At 37.6% G+C, this 19,171-nt stretch overlaps 1 protein-coding gene and 1 long non-coding RNA gene across 2 annotated transcripts in view; both read right to left on the bottom strand.

Moving 5' to 3' along the window:
* Positions 1–8,982: 8,982 nt before the first annotated feature.
* The window catches only part of LOC311298339 (ladderlectin-like), a 166,963-nt gene continuing 156,774 nt past the window's right edge, over positions 8,983–19,171 (bottom strand). The window contains exon 6 of the mRNA XM_084421166.1: positions 8,983–9,165. The gene's annotated coding sequence lies outside the window, so the exon portion shown is untranslated. The remainder of the gene's footprint in view (positions 9,166–19,171) is intronic.
* Positions 9,881–18,825, bottom strand: LOC311299081. The gene is made up of 3 exons (XR_014629051.1): positions 18,745–18,825; positions 11,130–11,215; positions 9,881–10,014 (listed from the first exon to the last, which is right to left on the bottom strand). It is a non-coding gene; the product is annotated as an uncharacterized lncRNA (long non-coding RNA).

Here is a 19,171-nt window from a genome sequence, read left to right as displayed (position 1 = left end):
CCTGCACCCTCCAAAACACTGAAGTCCGTCCCTCCAGCTCCACCACGTTTGTTACTTCCACCAACTGTACCTCAATCTGCAGATCTTCTACCTCCACCTTGGTCCTCCAGTACAGTGGTATCACCCTGGTTCTCCAGCCTTCCTCATTTCGCCTTGGTCTTCTAAGGCATCCCATTATGTAATTTTTGCCGTGGTAACCTCCATTGGTTTTGCATTGGTCTCTTTGTCCACTGCACACCCATGGGCTCTTCCTCCACTACTTGTGTGGTGTCTTCCTCGCTCTGCTCCTCCTTAGTTTTTCTGCCCACCACCACACTAGCTGTTGTGATGTTGTATTTAGGCATGAAGAGCTGCCTTCCGGAAATGCAGGAACTGCCATGCTTCATTTTTGTTCTAAGACTGGTGTTTTGATTAAAAAATAATTCAATAGTTTCTGAGTTTATGTTTATTTCCTGTTTTCTGAGGTGCCAATGTTTCTAGTGTGTTCTCATTTTTTTCATCATTTGCCCATTTTGCTCACCTGTGTCTGGATACAAGAGTTTTGTATTTGAAATAGTTTATTATTAAATGATTTTCCTTTAAAACATAAACTGGCAGTCTAGTTACAATGTGCATATTTAAAAATGTAAAAAAATAGTTTTACAGTTTTTAGAGATGCATTGTACTTACAAATTGTATGCGTCTACACATTGATAATACATATGTATGTTTTTTCATTATTATATTGATTTAATTAAATACAAAAATCAAATTGTCATGTCATAAATGTCATTATTTTTAGTATATTTATGAAAGGTTTGTTTTGCCTTTGAAGTTTTTTGTGATCTTGAATGATTCATACGCACGTAGACGTGAATCCAATAACTATCCCAAAATGTGTTTGGCTGTGCTTCTGTGAAGATAGCACATTCAATTAGAACATCAATTAAACTGAGGGTAGCTACATTAAACTATTTAAAGCATGCATTCCTATTTGCAACAAATCATTATCATGACCACATGTAATCTAGACTATGTTCTTGCCATTCATTTATTTCTACTACATCTTATAACATTAAAACCAACTATGTATTTCTAACAGGCAAAATGGCATAATATATGACATCCAATTAAATTTAGTTTGCTGTCAAAATTGACTGAATCCACAAGCATGCACACAAGCAGTACAATATTGAACCATTTTGTAGCAAAAAAAGTTTCAACGAAAGCCACAGCAGGACTGCAGCACACATCAGTGTTTCCTGAAGGTATGTACGGCTTTGATCGAATACTTTAGTTAATGATTTAATAAACCATTTATAAATACAGGCATTTTCTTCGTAAGCCTAATAAAATAACAACTGACTCAATCATAAAGACAGTGATTTACCGCCCCCTACTGTTTTAAGTTTAATACTTAAATCATACATTGCATATTTCTCTATTAATATTTAAAAATATATATAATTGCCTAACCTTGCTAAAAAATAATCTGTTGGGGGTACAGCACTCTAAAATCTATTGGAACCACTGGACTATGGTATAATTAAAGTAAAAAAAATCCATACGAACTATAAATCTGAGAGTTATAACAATCAACTCCTTTTACACTCATGTCCCTCGCCGCCATGACTTTTGCCTTCTTTTTGATAATATTTTAATTGTAACATAGTCATAAAAGTCTTTATATGAACAATCAATAGGCTAAACTGCAGGGATGCATATAGCCTACTGGGTGATATGGGAACTGCCATCCATAAAAATATTTATCCTGTATAAAATACAAATGTAAGCAGTGTTTACTGTCGATATAACGTGTCTTGGTGCCATAAGTAATATAATGATGCTTCCAAGCACCAATTATATTGAATCCCTAATGTATTTCAGCCATTTCAACTGAAATTTAAAAGCTGTGATATTAATGTTGCCCACTTGAGGGAGCCATATGACAAGGACATTTTTAAGCCCAATGTTTGTTTGTTTTTTAAAATCAGTTAACATCCATTTAAATGGACATATATATATATATATATATATATATATATATATATATATATATATATATATATATATATATATATATATATATATATATATATATATATATATATATATATATAATTTAACTAATTTGTAGAACTATGGTGTACTGGCAACATTGTTTTACATGGAATCTGTCAAATGCTGAAAAATCATTAAATGTTAAACCTTTATAAATTAAATAAAACATATTTTTCAATATTCATATTTTTCAAGTTGACATGATTACAAAACTAATGTAATGTGGTCAGAATGAATTGACAATGACACATACAAAATTTGGCGTCAATATGTCAAGGCATTGCAGAGATAAAGCCTGAATAGTCCTTTTGACATCATGCCTCAACTTTGCTGCTGCGGTATACAAAACAGTTTTGTCTATTCACACGAAATCTATAACTTTTATTCGGCACAATCTGGAATGAATCATTTTCAGCGTACATCATAAAAATTAGTCATTTATAAACACGTAAATTCTACGTTCCTTTTCAAGATGTAATGTAATGATATAATAAACGTATAAATAATAATATAATAAAGTATAACAATACTACTAATAATAATAATGTTTTTTTGAATTATTTTAATATATTTTTTTAAATATTACTAATAATAATATAAAATATATAATAAGAAATAAAATAATAAAGGTATAAATTTATAATTGTGTGAAATGTATTATGAAAATTGGCTTGGAAAGAAAAATGGAATTTGTCTTTCAGATTAACGTTTTCTAACACATTTTAAGTCAATAAAATATTAACACAATAGTACATATATGACCATTAATTTTTTGACATTATAGGGGAAGCTGAGCTTCCCTTGCAGTCTTAAAGAAATCCCCACTGATACAATTAGATTTTGGTGAAAATTGGATGAACAGTCTAGGAGGAATTCGAAAATGTAGGTTTTGAATGAAAATCAAGATGGGGAACAAGAAGTTCGGCCAAATAAGTTAAACTTGGTATCTATGTTCTCGGCGTGACCCACTGAATCTATTAAGATCAGTAGGATTTCAAAAGCCAGATTTATTCAAAAGTTAACATTTGATCACTAGGTGGCGCTATCTCGAAATATTTTGGGTACCTTCAGGGGATGGTGCTGATGGCACATTCTGAGTTTCGTAATATTACACCAATGCATTTGTTTAGTATAGCATTTTAATTCACAAAACTGTATTGAAGTCAATGGGAATTTCATGTTTTGTTCAATTATAGCGCCACCAAGAGGCTCAGTCCCACCATTTTCTTTATGTGTCCTCAGAGTGAGCCCCTGCATATTTGTGTCAATTTTGGTGAAAATATCTCAATTTGCTTCGGAGTTATAGACATTTATATGAAAAAACACGTAAAAAATGACTGACACATGACTTTGATTGAATTTTACTACCCCTTACTATCAATATTTTCGCATTTGGGCATTGGCGTATAGCTATCGACCTATGTTTCCAAACTTCTGACGAAGGTTTCGTCTCGATAGGACAAACGGTTTCGAAGATATAGCCTAATGTTTTTTAAGCGTTAAATCACAACGCTACACAAACCATAAGGCGAAACCTAGCATGTTTGGTATCGTTGGACTCAGCAACAATTCAGGAGTCTAAAGAGATGAGTTTTGTGAAAATAAGTCGACCACACCCAAAGTTATAAGCATTTGAAAAAAAAAATTCACCACTAGGTGGCGCTGTTTCGAAACTTCTCACGTTCCTTCAGGACATCGTGCTGATGACCCATACCAAGTTTTGTAACAATCCATTAATGCGTTGTTAAAATACAGCATTTTAGCACAAAATTCAAAATGGCCGACAGCCAAAATAGCCGATATGGTAAAATTGGATATCAGTCGACTTCGCATGTTGCCCTGAATCTAACAAGACCAATTTTATGATTTTTGGACAAACTGTTCATAAGTTATAAGCAAAAATAGCCATTTTTCATATCTCCGGACCAGTAGGTGGCGTTGCGCCGAAACGCAGCATGTTGCCTCAGGTCAAGCTTGGGATGACATGTACCAAGTTTGGTCTGAATACGATAAACCGTTGCGGAGATACAGCCTTACGTCTGTTTTCGCAAGCGCTACGTAAAATTTGTTTGTGGGTTTATCGAAAACGGTTAAGCGAATCAACTTGAATTCCATAACTTTTTGTCGGCATGGTCTGGAGATGATCTGGTTCAATTTTCGTGAAAATCGAACCAACGGCCTAGGAGGAGTTCGAAAAAGTAGCTTAATTGAAAAATTCAAAATGGCGGCCATATTTTTATGACAAAAAATGAAGTCATAGGGTGCAATCGAATTGGCATGAGCTCAGGAATCAGAGGAAAAAATAATTTTGCTGATTGGCCTTACACTTCAAAAGTTATTAGCAAAATAAAAGTGAAACTTTGGACAGGTGGTGGCGCTAGAGGGAATGACTTAGAAACACCAAAATTGGTGTATTTCATGTTGGGACTGTCCTCTATCAGAATGTCAAACCAAAACAACTTTCCCGCAATCGGTTCTATGGGCTGCCATAGACTCCCAGTCGGAAGAAGGAAGAATAATAATAAGAACGGGAACAGATACAATAGGTGCCTACGCACCTTCGGTGCTTGGCCCCTAATAATAATAAGAACGGGAACGAAAACAATAGGTGCCTCCGCACCTTCGGTGCTTGGCCCCTAATAATAATAATAATAAGAAACGGAACGGATACAATAGGTGCCTCCGCACCTTCGGTGCTTGGCCCCTAATAAGAACGCGAACAAAAACAATAGGTGGCTCCGCACCTTCGGTGCTTGGCCCCTAATAAGAAATGGAACAGATACAATAGGTGCCTCCGCACCTTCGGTGCTTGGCCCCTAATAAGAACCGGAACAAACACAATAGGTGCCTCCGCACCTTCGGTGCTTGGCCCCTAATAATAATAATAATAATAATAAGAAAACTAACAGATACAATAGGTGCCTTGCCCCTTCGGGGCTTGGCCCCTAATTAAAACAGTTTAGAAAAATAAAAAAATAAAATACAGTACAAACAGTCGGACGAACAGCGGCACAGTGCTCATTCAGTAAATGCATAGTTAAACAGATGTGTTTTGAGTCTGGATTTGAATGTGACTACTGTAGGAGCACGTCTGATCTCCTCTGGAAGCTGGTTCCAGCTGCGGCTGGCATAATAGCTAAAAGCAGATTCGCCATGCTTAGAGTGAACCCTTGGTATTTCTAGCTGATATGATCCTAATGATCTGAGTGATCTGTTGGGCTTATATTCAGTGAGCATATCTGCAATGTATTGAGGTCCTAGGCCATTGAATGATTTATATACCAGTAATAATACTTTAAAATCAATCCTAAATTTAACTGGGAGCCAGTGTAAAGACCTGAGGACTGGTGTGATATGTTCATATTTTCTGGTTCTGCTCAGAATCCTGGCGGCAGCGTTCTGTATGAGCTGCAACTGTCTTATGGTCTTTTTGGGAAGGCCAGTGAGGAGTCCATTACAATAATCCACCCTGCTGGTGATGAAAGCATGCACAAGTTTCTCTAAGTCTTGTCTGGAAACAAAGCATCTAATTCTTGCTATATTTTTCAGATGATAGTATGCTGATTTAGTTATTGCTTTGACATGACTACTGAAACTAAGGTCTGACTCTAGTGTCACACCAAGATTCCTGACTTGATGTTTAGTTGTTTGACCCCTAGAGTGAAGGTATGCGTTCACCTTGAGAACTTCATCTTTGTTTCCAAAAGCAATGACTTCAGTTTTGTCTTTGTTTAATTGAAGAAAGTTTTGGCACATCCAACTGTTGACTTCATCAATGCAAAATACAATTCTCTCTTATTTTACTCACCCTCATGCTGTCCCAGATGCATTTTACTTTCTTTCTACAGATAAACACGAATCAAGATTGTAAGGAAAGTAATCCATCTCTGCGAGTCCTAAAGACACTTTAAACCAAACACAGTGAGTGTGACGGTAATCCATGCGACCTCAGTGGATGAATCAATGCCTTCTGAAGTCAAACAATAGACTGTTTTTCTATTAAACATCACTTCCGCCCAACTGTCTTACGTACATGGGTTACAATCCACTTGTATTATGGACTCACAGAGATGGATTTCCTTAAAAATCTTTGTCTATGTTTATGTGAAGAAGAAAGTCATATACATCTGGGATGGCATGAAGGTGAGTGACCGATGAGAGAATCCTCATGTTTTGGAAGGACTATCCTTGTACTGCTTGTATCCAGTCACTGCTTTGTTACTTGTACTGCAACAGGAACTGCTCAAAGAATCATTGCAACATTTAAAATGTATATGAATTTTTAATATGTATTCTGTATTTGTAATTGTGCATTTTGTATAGTAATGTATATCATGAGAATACTGTGCATTACATGTATATTATGCAGTTAATGTTTTGTGGATTCTGGTCTTTCCTGTCACAACATAATTGCATCCAAGACCTTCACTTCGATACTTATGCTTTAGTGACAATAAAGAATGTAAATTTATTTGAATTCATATTTTCAATTACATTCATTTAACTGGTTGTAGAAGTCACAACTGAAACGGTTGATGATTGTTAAAATACATTTACAATTTTAAATGTTAGAAGATAGTGTTAATTAAATGAAATAACTAAATACAATTATCAATTAATAAAATGGCAACAAGAGCATTCTTTGTATGACATATGTAATGAAATGCCCTTTGACTCGAGGTCTGTATCATCTGACATGAGGCCACGACTGTAATTTTCATATTGTTTAAATTCCTCTTATTTAAGTGATTATTAATTTTGATGGTGTAAATGTATATCATGCTAACAATGAGTAGTGTGATGGCCATGGTTGCCAACCTTGATTACCTGAAGTGAAACTTTCTTGACGGCTGAATATATCACACACGTTTGCTAATATTCTCTTTAAATTGTATCAGAGCCTAACATGCAAAATAATCATTAGGAATAAACAAATATTCTCCGAAAACATTGGACAGTACAATATTTTAAGTATTATATACAGTACTTTAATGTGCAATTACACCTGAATAGACTGAATAGATCTCTTGTGCTCCTAAAAGCTTCTGCCAACTAAGTAGTAGCAGCAGCAGGTAAATACATATAAAATTAAAAAACAAACATAACAGACGCTCACATCCACACATAAACACACCACTGACGTCTTCACTTCCAGGTCACGAAGCTGTCAATCAAAAACTCAGTAACCAATGAGAACACACTGCTACTAGCCCCGCCCCCACGAGAGAAATGTGTCAGAACAGCGAACGAAAACTCAGGGAGCTTAAACGAAAACTTCAGAAGCGTAAATGAAAACTCTGGAAGCGCATTTGTAAGTTCAGATCAGTGATTGAAATATGAGAAATAGTTAGCAAAACATGCAGTGTATTAAAAACGAAGTCAAAAAATTTGCCTGCGATTTATTCTTTTTCAGTTTCAGAGATAATTTATTTAGTTTCAATTTATATTTTCATTAGTTTCTTGAAAAGCTACGTTCATTTTTATTGGCACAAGAATAATTCCATAGAAACATAGGTTACCGAGAATCAAACCAGAACTAACAGTAGTCCGTTAGAATTAACCTACCTGTGATGAGGACAGCCTGCACCCAAAAGTAACGTTGCACAAAGCACCCTAATCTGGGTAAAACACACATTCCCACATTAATAGTGTATACTAGCAGCAACATTAGCCAAACAGCTAGGTACATACATCCAGCAGAGATGCACGTGCGCACCCAAACAGAGGCGATAGTGACAATGACGCATACCCAGGTGGCCTGAACTCCACCTTAAATAGGCCCAGGGATGGCTGCCGATAGGCTGTCACACCCATCACTCACCACAAATAATAGGGGCGGGATCTTAACCCGCCCTGCCACATAGAGCTGGTAAGTCCCGCCCCCTTCCGCTAACCCCGCTGGACCTCTAGGTTGAAAAATCGTCAATGCAAGTGAATGGGAGAAAATAATTATTTTCTGGTCCCGTTTGAATTGTGCCATGAATGTGAACATATGTTGTCTGTGAATTTTTTATATAACTTTTCATGTAAAGAATGCTACAATTTAGCGAGTAGAAGTTTGATACGGTTAGACTTTGTGTGAGAGCACTTTGTGGACTACAACTCTTCGCTGGTTTCGACGCGTTTGAAACGTCACCACCACTAGCACACGGACACTAGCTCACGGATCCCGCTAAACATGACTGTGTCTTTGGTGCACTCCACCGCCTTCTTTCAGGGAGAGGACAAAATCGTTGAGGTTGGCGAAAACCACGGGTAAGTCAACTTTATGGGGTGACGTCACATAGGCGACATGTAGTCTTTCTCGTTATGTCTCTTCCACAACTGCTAGCCGAAGAATCATACCATATACTGTCAAACTCGTAACATGAAAGATTATATAAAAAATTCACAGACAACATATGTTCACATTCATGGTGACAATTTTCTCCCATTCACTTGCATTGACGATTTTTCAACCTAGAGGTCCACTTGGAGTTTTACGGATGGGCGGGACTTACGAGCTCTATATGCATAGACAGTATGGCATGAATGACATTTTTCACAATCACAACAGAAAATCTAAATACTGCCCTAGCAGAAAGACAGTGTGAAATAAACAAACCAGACTAGAACTCAACACCTCGATGGCAGGAGAGTCTTATAATTCAGTAGAAAAATCGCTCCTCTTCATAACATAAGGATCACTGCCAACATATGTTGAGATTTTCTGTTTTATACCTTTCTATTCTAGCACAGTACGGACTTTCCTCCATCTCGTCCATTCTGCTTTTCTCTTCCTGACCTCCATCTGAATTTTGCGCGTCGTCAGAATCACGTGTCGACAAACAAGCTATAGACGGAGTAACATAGAGCGCTTACTGAAGGCACAGAAGCTGACGATGCTTTCTTCAACGGTACACTATTATGTGTTTGAGCCAATACTACAAAACAGAACAAAACCTTTTTCAATGCTTTTATTGATTGGAGAAATTAAAGTTAAAAAGAGGTTGAAATTCAGATTTACACAATGTAGATGCTGTATGTTTCTATTACACATAAATTGTCATCAATTAAGTAGGTTCCCTTTAAAAAAGATTTCTGTAGTAAAGATAAATTCAGAAAATGTTTTAATGCATGTTCAATCAATGAACTTGTGGGCAGAATGACTTTTAGAAAAGATTTCTAGCACAAATATAAGCAAGTTTGGCATCTTTGCCATTGTCATTCCAGCAGTGGTTACCTAGGATAAGATAAACAATAAATACATGATTATTTTTATGAATCAAAGACACTTTTATTAATGCAATTAACTTTTTATTTAATTAGTTTGAAGAAATCTGTTATGTTCATACCAAAGTTTATTTCCAGAGCGATCTCATTATTTGCATAATTGTCAGGTTGTCCACTGCACCAGTTGATGTAATCAAAGAGAGATCCATCAGTCCACATCCACTGTCCTTCCTAAAGAGTGAATGGAGTGGTTAGAAAGTCTTCTGTTCTGAAACTCATTTCACAAGTTAATTTGTTGTTTACACACTTACTTATTGCAATTGATGAACTTTTTTCCTTTTTGTAAAATATTTGTGCCCAAATTCATATTGCATCCATCTGACCGATCACCAGCTGGAGTGCCCTTGAGAGCCACCAGAGGGCACTCCACATCAGACTATTGTGACCCTCACAAACTACATTTCCCATAATTCTCTGCAGGGACTCATCAGCACTCATTGTTTTCAGCTGTGTCTCATTATCCTGTTTAGCTCACCCTATATAAGCCTGGTTCATTCTGTTATTCTCTGCAAAGCCTTGTACATTCAAATAATTAAAATTAAAATAATTAAATGTTTTATCATCTGCATAACCACTTATTTTTACACCATCATGACCACCAACCCAAGTTGTTGTCGTACCAGGCACCGTGTTCAGCAGAAGACTGTTTTCAGCTCTACTGTGCACCGATACAAGATTTCCACCAAAAGTTTGACAGTGCTTCTGAAAAGGCAGATTGTTTTTAATATCATCAATCAATTCTTTTAGTATTTTGTAACATTAATAATGGTAAATGTAGTATTCCTCAGCATTACAGATGTGTTTTTCCAAATGTGATCTGCACTGCAAAAAACAAAACTAAACTAAAGGGACCTTTGCAAAAACATTTAAATGTACAGACTTTTGCATGCGAACAAGACATTTTTCACTTTTATGTATACTATAACCTATTTCATTTGTGCACCACTGCCATTTTACTATGAAGAAGACAGGAGTATGGATGCACATGAATTAATAACGCTATATTTGCTCAACATGTGTCTTTCATTAGGGCAGTAGTATAGTCTATCTCTAATATCACGGCCTTATCTCTGCTTTATGATATGGGCTGATGGCACAATAGTGTACATTGGGCTAATAAAAAGTGTTTATCCCTGAATATTGTACGCCAAACACAGAGGTTTTTCAGATTTCCCATCATGCCGTTCTCTCTGTATTTATGATTCTTTGCAGCCTTTAAAAACTGTACAAATATAACATTAGAAGCACATCCTGAGAGGTGTCATGTATTGTCAGGACACGGACATGTCACTAAACAGAGCTGAGGGCCACTGCCGTTTACATAGTGACATGCAGGACTCTTGCTCATGATGCATCACATGACCATACGAGCCAATACATCTCTGCATGAACAATTCAATACAAAAACATGTTTAAATTCTACAGATGTATTTTTCAGTGAACATTATTATGCAACAATCATTTCTATATAGACTCTATTTTTAAATGAACTTATGAACATGTTACGTGTGCACCAGAAGTGCGAGTGGCTCATTGTTGAGTATTTAAAGATGAGATTTGCAGATTTGTGTTGGTCATTTAAGTTATACTACTAATTATTATTATTAAGTATTATTATTGTTATTATTATTATTATTTAAAACTCATTTCAATAAACAAATTTATCAGAATATGTATTTGATGATCAGATTCTTCAGTTCAGAGTGTCTGAATTCTTGATATTTCTCTGTATAACTTCAGAAAATGACATTTCAACATCAAATTTGTGCATAAACATATGTCACATAACTATAATAGTGCTGTCAGGAGCACATTACCTCTGCTGACATCCAGTCAAGTGTTGTTGAGAAGAATTTGACACATTTCAGTCCAAATGCAGACCATCCAGTGGGGCAGCCATCAGCTGTATATATAATATTCAAGAAACAGTGAGAGTATTTACATACACAATCATTGATTATGCTTAATAACCCAACAACATGTCATGTAAACACTTTAAATAGAGTTATTATTGGGTAAATGTCATAGACTGTTTAAGTTACTCAAATAAGTACATAACTTCTTGGAAGAATATAAAGGGCCCTATTTTAACGATCTGAAACGCAAGTAACTTTGTGGGCGGGTCTCGGCGCTGTTGCTATTATACCGGCGGGATAAATGACTCTTGCTCAAATCTAAAATGGGTTGGTCTGAAGTAGCTTCATTATTCATAGGTGTGGTTTGGGCGTAACGTGAAATAAACCAATCAGAGTCATCTCACATTCCCTTTAAGAGCAGGCGTGCTTGTTCCATGGCGGATTGCTATTATAACGGTGGATTTGCCAGGCGCACGCCAGGAGCGGTTCACAGCCGAGGAGACCGACGTTCTCGTCAGGGCCGTAAAACACAGAGAAGTGACATTGGGGATGGAGAAACACACCCAAATTAGCTTCGGTTAAAGGCACAATATGGAATTTTTCGCCAGTAGGGGTCGCTAACCTATTTACAATAACAAAGGCGTAGTTTGATGACGCAACACATGCTAAGAATTATGGATGTTGTCGTCAACGTCAAGCCGGCCGATCTAATAATGTTTATGGATGACTGAATACATCGATGCTTTTATCATGACTGTGATATGAAGCAGTTCGGGATTGATAAGAGACAGCTATCAGCTCCAAACGCGATGCGAGTCCCACGGATATAAAAGGAATATGGACATTTCATTCTACCGAACTACACGCAGAATTACTAACGTTACTCACAGGTCAGTTTATTAGACAAATTAAACTTGTGAGGTAACGCAGCGCTGTTTCACTTGGTCTAACATTACACTATCACTCTAAACTCCATTTGAATGTGTTGAAATGTATGTGTTAACGTTAGTTTGTCTGTATGAGACTAGCAGTAAGCTAGATCAACATTAGAATAACATACAGATCATATTCTAACATTTTATCATTGTTGAACTATATAATATTGATTAGTTTTATGTAAATGTGCTCACCTGTTTAATAAAGTACATGTAGGAGAAGTCGAAGTCTCGGACGTGGAGCTCTCGGCATCTCGAAAACACCGCGCTGATATTGATTCTCGGTTTAGTTCTCCTTTTTTATCCAAAGTCTGCTTGCCATGGTCCATCATGTTTGAACGAAACAACAACAGCGTGCAGATAGACATTGCGAACTACACAGTTGTCCGCGTCAGTTTGGTTACTATCAGAGGGCTCTGGGTCATAGCTCTGGTTGCCATGGCAGCACGAGCGGAAACCAGAGACAACACGGATATGACGGCATTGACGGCGACAAAACGGAAATAAAGACACGGTCCGTGTCTTCGAATTAAAATATTAATTTCTCTGGATTTAGAAGTTAATTGGAACTGTCGGGATAATGTAAATACACAACTTTAAAAAATATATAACATAGATATAGTGATTTTTTATATTTTTATAGCAAAAAAAATACATATTGTGCCTTTAAACAGGCGTAGGCCTATAATAATTTGGTTAAATGTGTAAGCTAGATTTATGCCTATTTTTTCACATCTTCATGGACACAACAATGATTTCCCTCGTGTGTTAATATTTTTCCTTGTAATAATGTATGGTTTTCTAAAAATGAGAACTGCTGCGTCTGTGTGTAGATGAGGTAAGCAAAGTGTATGTGTGGCAGGATAAGTGATGTTGCCCTCCTATTGGCTCTGGTTAAAGGTGAACTAAGTAACTTTTTTACCTTAACTGAACAGCGTCGGAGTCATTGGAATGGTTATATGACTTATTTCGGGTTGAATGGTGGTCGTTTCGCACCCCCCTGGTGCCCGTGAGCGGAAAATTCGCACTTGCAACTTTGAGCCGGCGGGCCGCCGGCCGCCGCGTCAGGAAGTATCGCGTGATATCAGGTCTCGCGATGTAAACAATTGCTTTACGGCCAAAAGAAATCTGCTAAAATGCTGTCATTATTGCACTCCCTCACGCTGTCCGAACCCGAATGAAGAAGACGTTTTAAAGAATGTCCCATCTGCTTTGATGTCGTTGATCTACTAGCCTCTGGTGTCTGAGAATCACCAACGAGTTTTTACAACAGTGTTGTCAAATATCTTTTCCGAAGCTGTGGGGGGAGCTCTAGAGAGAAACCTGCGAGCAAAAAGCGAGAATACAGCGAAGAAATCCCGAAGCTACTGAGTGCTGCTTTAAGTGTGGCTTTGACAGACCAATGAGGTGGAAGCGGCCACAGTATATAAGGACCCTTATTTTGACGGGTTTATGGGTCCTTGTAAGTCAGGGTTCTTCCCTTCCTGGCATTTTCGTTTCCGGTCTCGTTTCTTCAGAGGTATGTTGATACTCTCTCTGGCTATGTAAAGATATGAATAGCTCTAGTAATATGCTTTATTTATAGTTTAATTAGAGCAGGATTGGCGGTGCTGGCATTATGGCAAGTTTGTGGCGGAGTTCACTCTCAGGTATGTTGGTATTTGCACTAAATTTTGATTGCTTGAGTTTGGGGTATTTATCATGTCATGTTCAGCAGTAACAACACGCTACAGGTGTGTGAATGCTGGCCGGTAGAGAGAGTAACTATACAGCTTTGCGTTTGGTGGTTCTACCTAAATCGTAAGAAAGATTAGTACGTCTCTCCCTCGTTTACATTTGGGGTTTAGTGCATTTAGCTGACTTGTGCCTTTTTGTTGAAGGTAAATGGGGAATGGAACATCACTATCTCTAAGCCCTAACTGAAGACGCTACATGTGACGCCGCTGCTGTTTTGCTTCAATAATTTGCTTGTATTAGTTTTGTTTGTGTTGCTTTTGGCAATATATTTTTTGTTGTTTGTTTTGCTTCCTGGCAACTTTGTTGTTTGTTTTGATTCTCGCCAACATTGTATTAGTCTTGTTAGTTTTGCTTTTGGCAAAATTGTCTTTGTTTTGCTTTTGGCAACTTGTCTTTGTTTTGTTTGTTTTGCTTTTGGCAATATTTTCTTTGTTTTGGTTGCTTTTCTTCCCGGCAACACTTTATTAAAGTGTGTCTCTTGCCTCTTTCTCCAGGAGCCAGTGAGGACTAGGTGTGAAGCAAGGGAGGCTAGATGCTTCATTCGGTAGTGTGCTTCACCGTGTGCAGTGTGTGCTGAGTCTGACAACTCTTCTTTATGGTGTGGGCACGTGGTTTAATCTGTTGTGATTTGAGGTGGGTTTGGACGACCTCCTGAGTTGCAGCCGGCCTGCCTTGTTCCCACTACGCCTGGCCCTGGAGACTTATTTTTGTCATGTTGGGAAATTCCTGAGAGCGAGAATTTTATTGACTCTTGATTTTTATTATAAAGTGTATTTTTGTATTGTTCCTCACGTCTCACGCAGAGCCGGCCCGAGGCATAAGCGAACTAAGCGGCTGCTTAGGGCCCCCAATCGAGTTTTTTTTATTTTATTTTTTTACATATTAATTAACTTAAACAAGTGACATAAACAAATTAATTAATGACTAATTCAAGACAAGAAAATTCTGATTTCAGTCTGATCAATATTCCTGCCTACAACTGCTGCTGTGTCTGCCAGTGTTTGAGTCATGCGCATAACCTCGCGTGCATAGACAATTCGTGCACAAAGTCACGGTAATGTTAAGCCATGTCACAAATCAATGATTGATGATTTACATTTAAATCAATGATTTATCCTTTGAATTTAATAATATTCAGAACAGAACAAGAATAAAAAATAACTATAAACAAGCCTAAACGAAATAATTTAAAGCGAAAGTGAAAGTAGGCTAAGCGGTGTTGGGCTCACGTTTCTCTCTCATTAGGATCAAAATGTTTCAACATTCGCGATGTATTTGGATGCTTAACTATTCTTTAGGCTTTGTACTTCACTCACGTTCCAATATCGACGAAAAAAAAATCATCCTCTTCACACGCGCAAAAATGTGCTTGGAAACATCACAGTGCAGCGGAGCTTACTGACTGTGAATGTACGAATTGTAATACTGACTATTTAAACAGAGCAGTGCAATTATTATATGTTACGTTGACTATTTTATTATTATATTTTATTATGGCTATAATGAACAGGCTGCGATGTCAAGATTACAATTCTGAAATTCTGTTGTGTGTGTGTGTGTGTGTGTGTGTGTGTGTGTCAGGGACGTGCGGTCAGGGTAGGCAGGGTAGGCAGTGCCTCACCAAAGGAAATGCTGACATTACATTTATTAATTCCAAGAACTTTATTAATTCACCACATTATTAATTGCATTTATTTTATTCCAAATATAAATTTTTGTAACAAAAATTCTCAGGAATACACATATAATATACTCATTTTGCCATTGTTTGCTCCTAAAACCATTGTTTCATGCAGAAAATGCAAGGCCATGGCCATTGAGGCAGAGGTTAGCAGTGCCTCTTTGGTCCATAGAACGTAGTTTACGTAGGTTTGCGCATGCGCAGTCAGTTCTCATGCTGTCTTGAATTATCAACATTGAGGCAGAGACCGAGCTTGCTTCATGTCACGTGATCCACTCGCTCTCACTCAATCCGCGCTTCCCGATCTAGCGGCGCCCAGCGTTGGCTGTCAACAGGCCCGGGGTGGGTAATCGGGAGAATTCCCGGTGGGCCGCTTCACTTTTGGGCCGGTCGAGGATTTTCTTTTTTCACATTTGTCACGTTAGTTACATTAGGATACACACGTTCGGACGTTCCGCATTCTGACACCGCAGCGCGCAGCCTCTGCATGGGTTGTACCATGTGAGGGAGTTCTCCCCTCCCCTCCTATAGAGTTGGTTGGGTCCATAGCCCGTCTTTTCCAAAACGTTTTCTCAAGAGTAGGCTACCGCGGCACCGCCGGCGCCTACCGATAGCTGGGCCGCTCCCTACCATAACGAGTCAGGGAGGATGGATGGGAGGAAGAGGCCAGGAGGTATGGAAGCTTGTTTCCGCCACAGAATAAAACATTTTAAAAGATAATTGCGACTTTTTATCTCACAATTGCGAGTTTACATCTCGCAATTCTGTCATTATTTCTCAGAATTGCGTGAAATAAAGTCGCAATTGCGTGTTATAAAGTCAGAATTGCGAGATATAAAGTCAGAATTGCGTGAAATAAAGTCGCAATTGCATGTTATAAAGTCAGAATTGTAAGATATAAAGTCAGAATTGTGTGAAATAAAGTCGCAATTGCTTCTTATAAAGTCTAAGTGAATTATTATTTAACCTTTACATTTTTTTTTAACCATGGCATTAATACAAACTACAATAGTGACTAGGCTGCTTGTCGGTTCGCTGACACCGCGCCGCCTCCCTCTCTTAACGTTACTGTGTCCCGCACAAAACATTTGTTTGTTGTATAAGTCATAAGATAGATGTGTCCATTAATTTGATTATTAGATTTGATTGTGCATTAGCCTCACATTATGACTGACTTTGCTGAATGCAGGCAGCGATGTGATGATGCCTGATATGAACTTGGGTTGCTACATTAACTGAATGAATATATAAACATATATGCCACATTGATAGGTCACAGCCTACCCATGACAAGATTTCACCGCACGTTACTGGTGTGTGTGTGTGTGTGTGTGTGAGGCGCGGGCGCGATCGAACAATGTAAACATAAAAACATACTCAGTCATGTTCATACAAGACATCATTCAAACTGCAAAGTGTTGAAAAACGTTGGAGTATATTTTGCAAATAATTTATTTGATATGTTTTGTGACAGTTTGTTTTCAGAAGTTTGAAAGAGTTAGTAAAAGAGTAAAGAAGTTAAAAAAAGTTAAAACTTTTTATTTAAGTAGGCCTATCTATTTTTTATTAAGTATTTATTTTGTATTAATACATAACCTCATTGTATTAATTTATAATGTAACATTATAGCGTGACATTTGTGTCAATATCATCAAACAGGTGACTCCGCGTGGTGGGAGGGGGCCCCCAAATAAAATTCTGCTTAGGGCCCCCAAAAGGCTCGGGCCGGCACTGGTCTCACGTCACCTCTGTCTTCAAATGGTAAAACTTACCTGTGTGTCCTTATAGGGAGTTATACACCAGGGTGGCGTAGTCGGATTAATTTAATAGTGAATCACTTTACCCTCCACTCGAGACTTGGCACATATGCGCGTTGTGCACACGCTACATTGATTATGGCCAAGAATGCACCCTTAACCCTTTAGGCGCCAAGGTTTTTTTGAAAAAATGCTGGATTTTGACATCAAAATTTCGAAAGGGCTTAAAGATAGAGATCTACTGTAAATTAGAAAAATGTTGGGGATGACTGAAAGTTTATGTGGGGTGTAAATATACTAATCTAATTTGCATATTATGACGTCATCAGGGGGGCGGCCCTCTTGAATTTCATAATATTCAGGATTTAGTAGATATTGAACTGATGTTTGAACTTATTTACATGTTTTATTTTTATTTTTATTTTTTTTATCCTCATTCCAAATGATGAGAAAAGAGGAAACCAACAATAACAGGAGAAAGTGCTAAATTATTACTATACTATATAGTAGTAAAACGTATGTGAACAGTAGCCTACTTTTTGATCAGTTCATCAGTATTATTCGGGAAATAGTAGATATTGAGTTGATGTTGGAATTTATTTACATGTTTTTTTTTAGTTTTTTTTTTTTTATCCTCATTCCATCCCCATTGGGCAAATGGTCAAAATGATCTGTTTGTGCTTCGTGAACACTCGCGCCTTGCGCAGCGGCACCATTGCGCGGCAAAGTTGTACCGGGAGAAGCACGATCATTAGACGGCCGATTGTCATTTCCAAAAGGCAAATATTCCCCTTTAGAGTCAGAATCGGCGAATAACATTTGCAACACATCCTCACGGTACAAGTTTTTATTAGCCATTTGACGATTTTTTCTCACAAATCTCACAATTTACTCAGACGCTCTGAACTGAACAGCTTCCACATCAATGACACGATCGCTCACTTGCTCTGCTGTTTCCTCCAACACTTTGAATAGGAACATGATGTAATTTTGGTCTTGAATCGAATTATTACATGTCTGCCATCTAGTGGTAGGGAATACAAATGAGATATTACACCATATTAGGATCTACAGCCTGTTTTATTAAGTATGACGTCTTGTCGCAATTTTGCGACTTTGGCGCTTAGAGGGTTAAAATAGCTTATGAATAACATTTGCAATGCGCCACTTACTTTAGACTAGGTTTTTCCTGGTCAGTGGCAGAATTGTTTTCTAAACCTGCAAAATAGCACCAGGGAATGTTTGCGCCAGAACACGCCTCCTCTTCGCGCTGAACCGCCCCCGGGAGCTCAAGTTCATTCCCTAATTTACTGACATGGGTCTGTGGAGGGAAAAGTCCGCTGTGCGCGGGTGCAAAATAGGAATGATACATGCGTCGGTGTACAAAGTGAATTACGCTGGGTGCAAGATAGGGCCCCAAATGTATTCTTTGTTCTCACTGTAATAATAATTATTTCAATAGTAACCTGCTGCATCCCCCTGAGAGAATGTCATGAACAGAAGCAGAAGTGTCAGCTTTTCCATGGTAATCCTGGGAATGAATCAGCAGCAAAGGTAAAATATGACTGTGCATTATAAGAAAATTTACAAAGAGACCAAGGATGAAAAAAGCTTTTTAAAATGCACAACAAGAAAATAAATGGACTTAATCTGTATCTTAGGCTTGTTTTAAAATAATAAATTTAAAACTAGAAAAAAAAGTTTGTTGAGACAAACTTTAAGTTGGCTTGAGAAAGCCGGACCAGAGAGTTTGGAGAAGTTTAAAGTAGTTTAAAGTGTAATGTAGTTTAAAGTTTGATAGATAGATTAGTTAGAAAGAAAGAATACTAAGAAAGAAAGAAAGATTAGTTAGAAAGAAAGAGATCAGTTAGAAAGATAGATTAGTTAGAAATA

This window comes from Rutilus rutilus (genome assembly GCF_951802725.1).
Source record: "Rutilus rutilus genome assembly, chromosome: 10".
NCBI classification, from domain to species: Eukaryota; Metazoa; Chordata; class Actinopteri; order Cypriniformes; family Leuciscidae; genus Rutilus; species Rutilus rutilus.
This window is presented reverse-complemented; position numbering and strand designations above follow the sequence as displayed.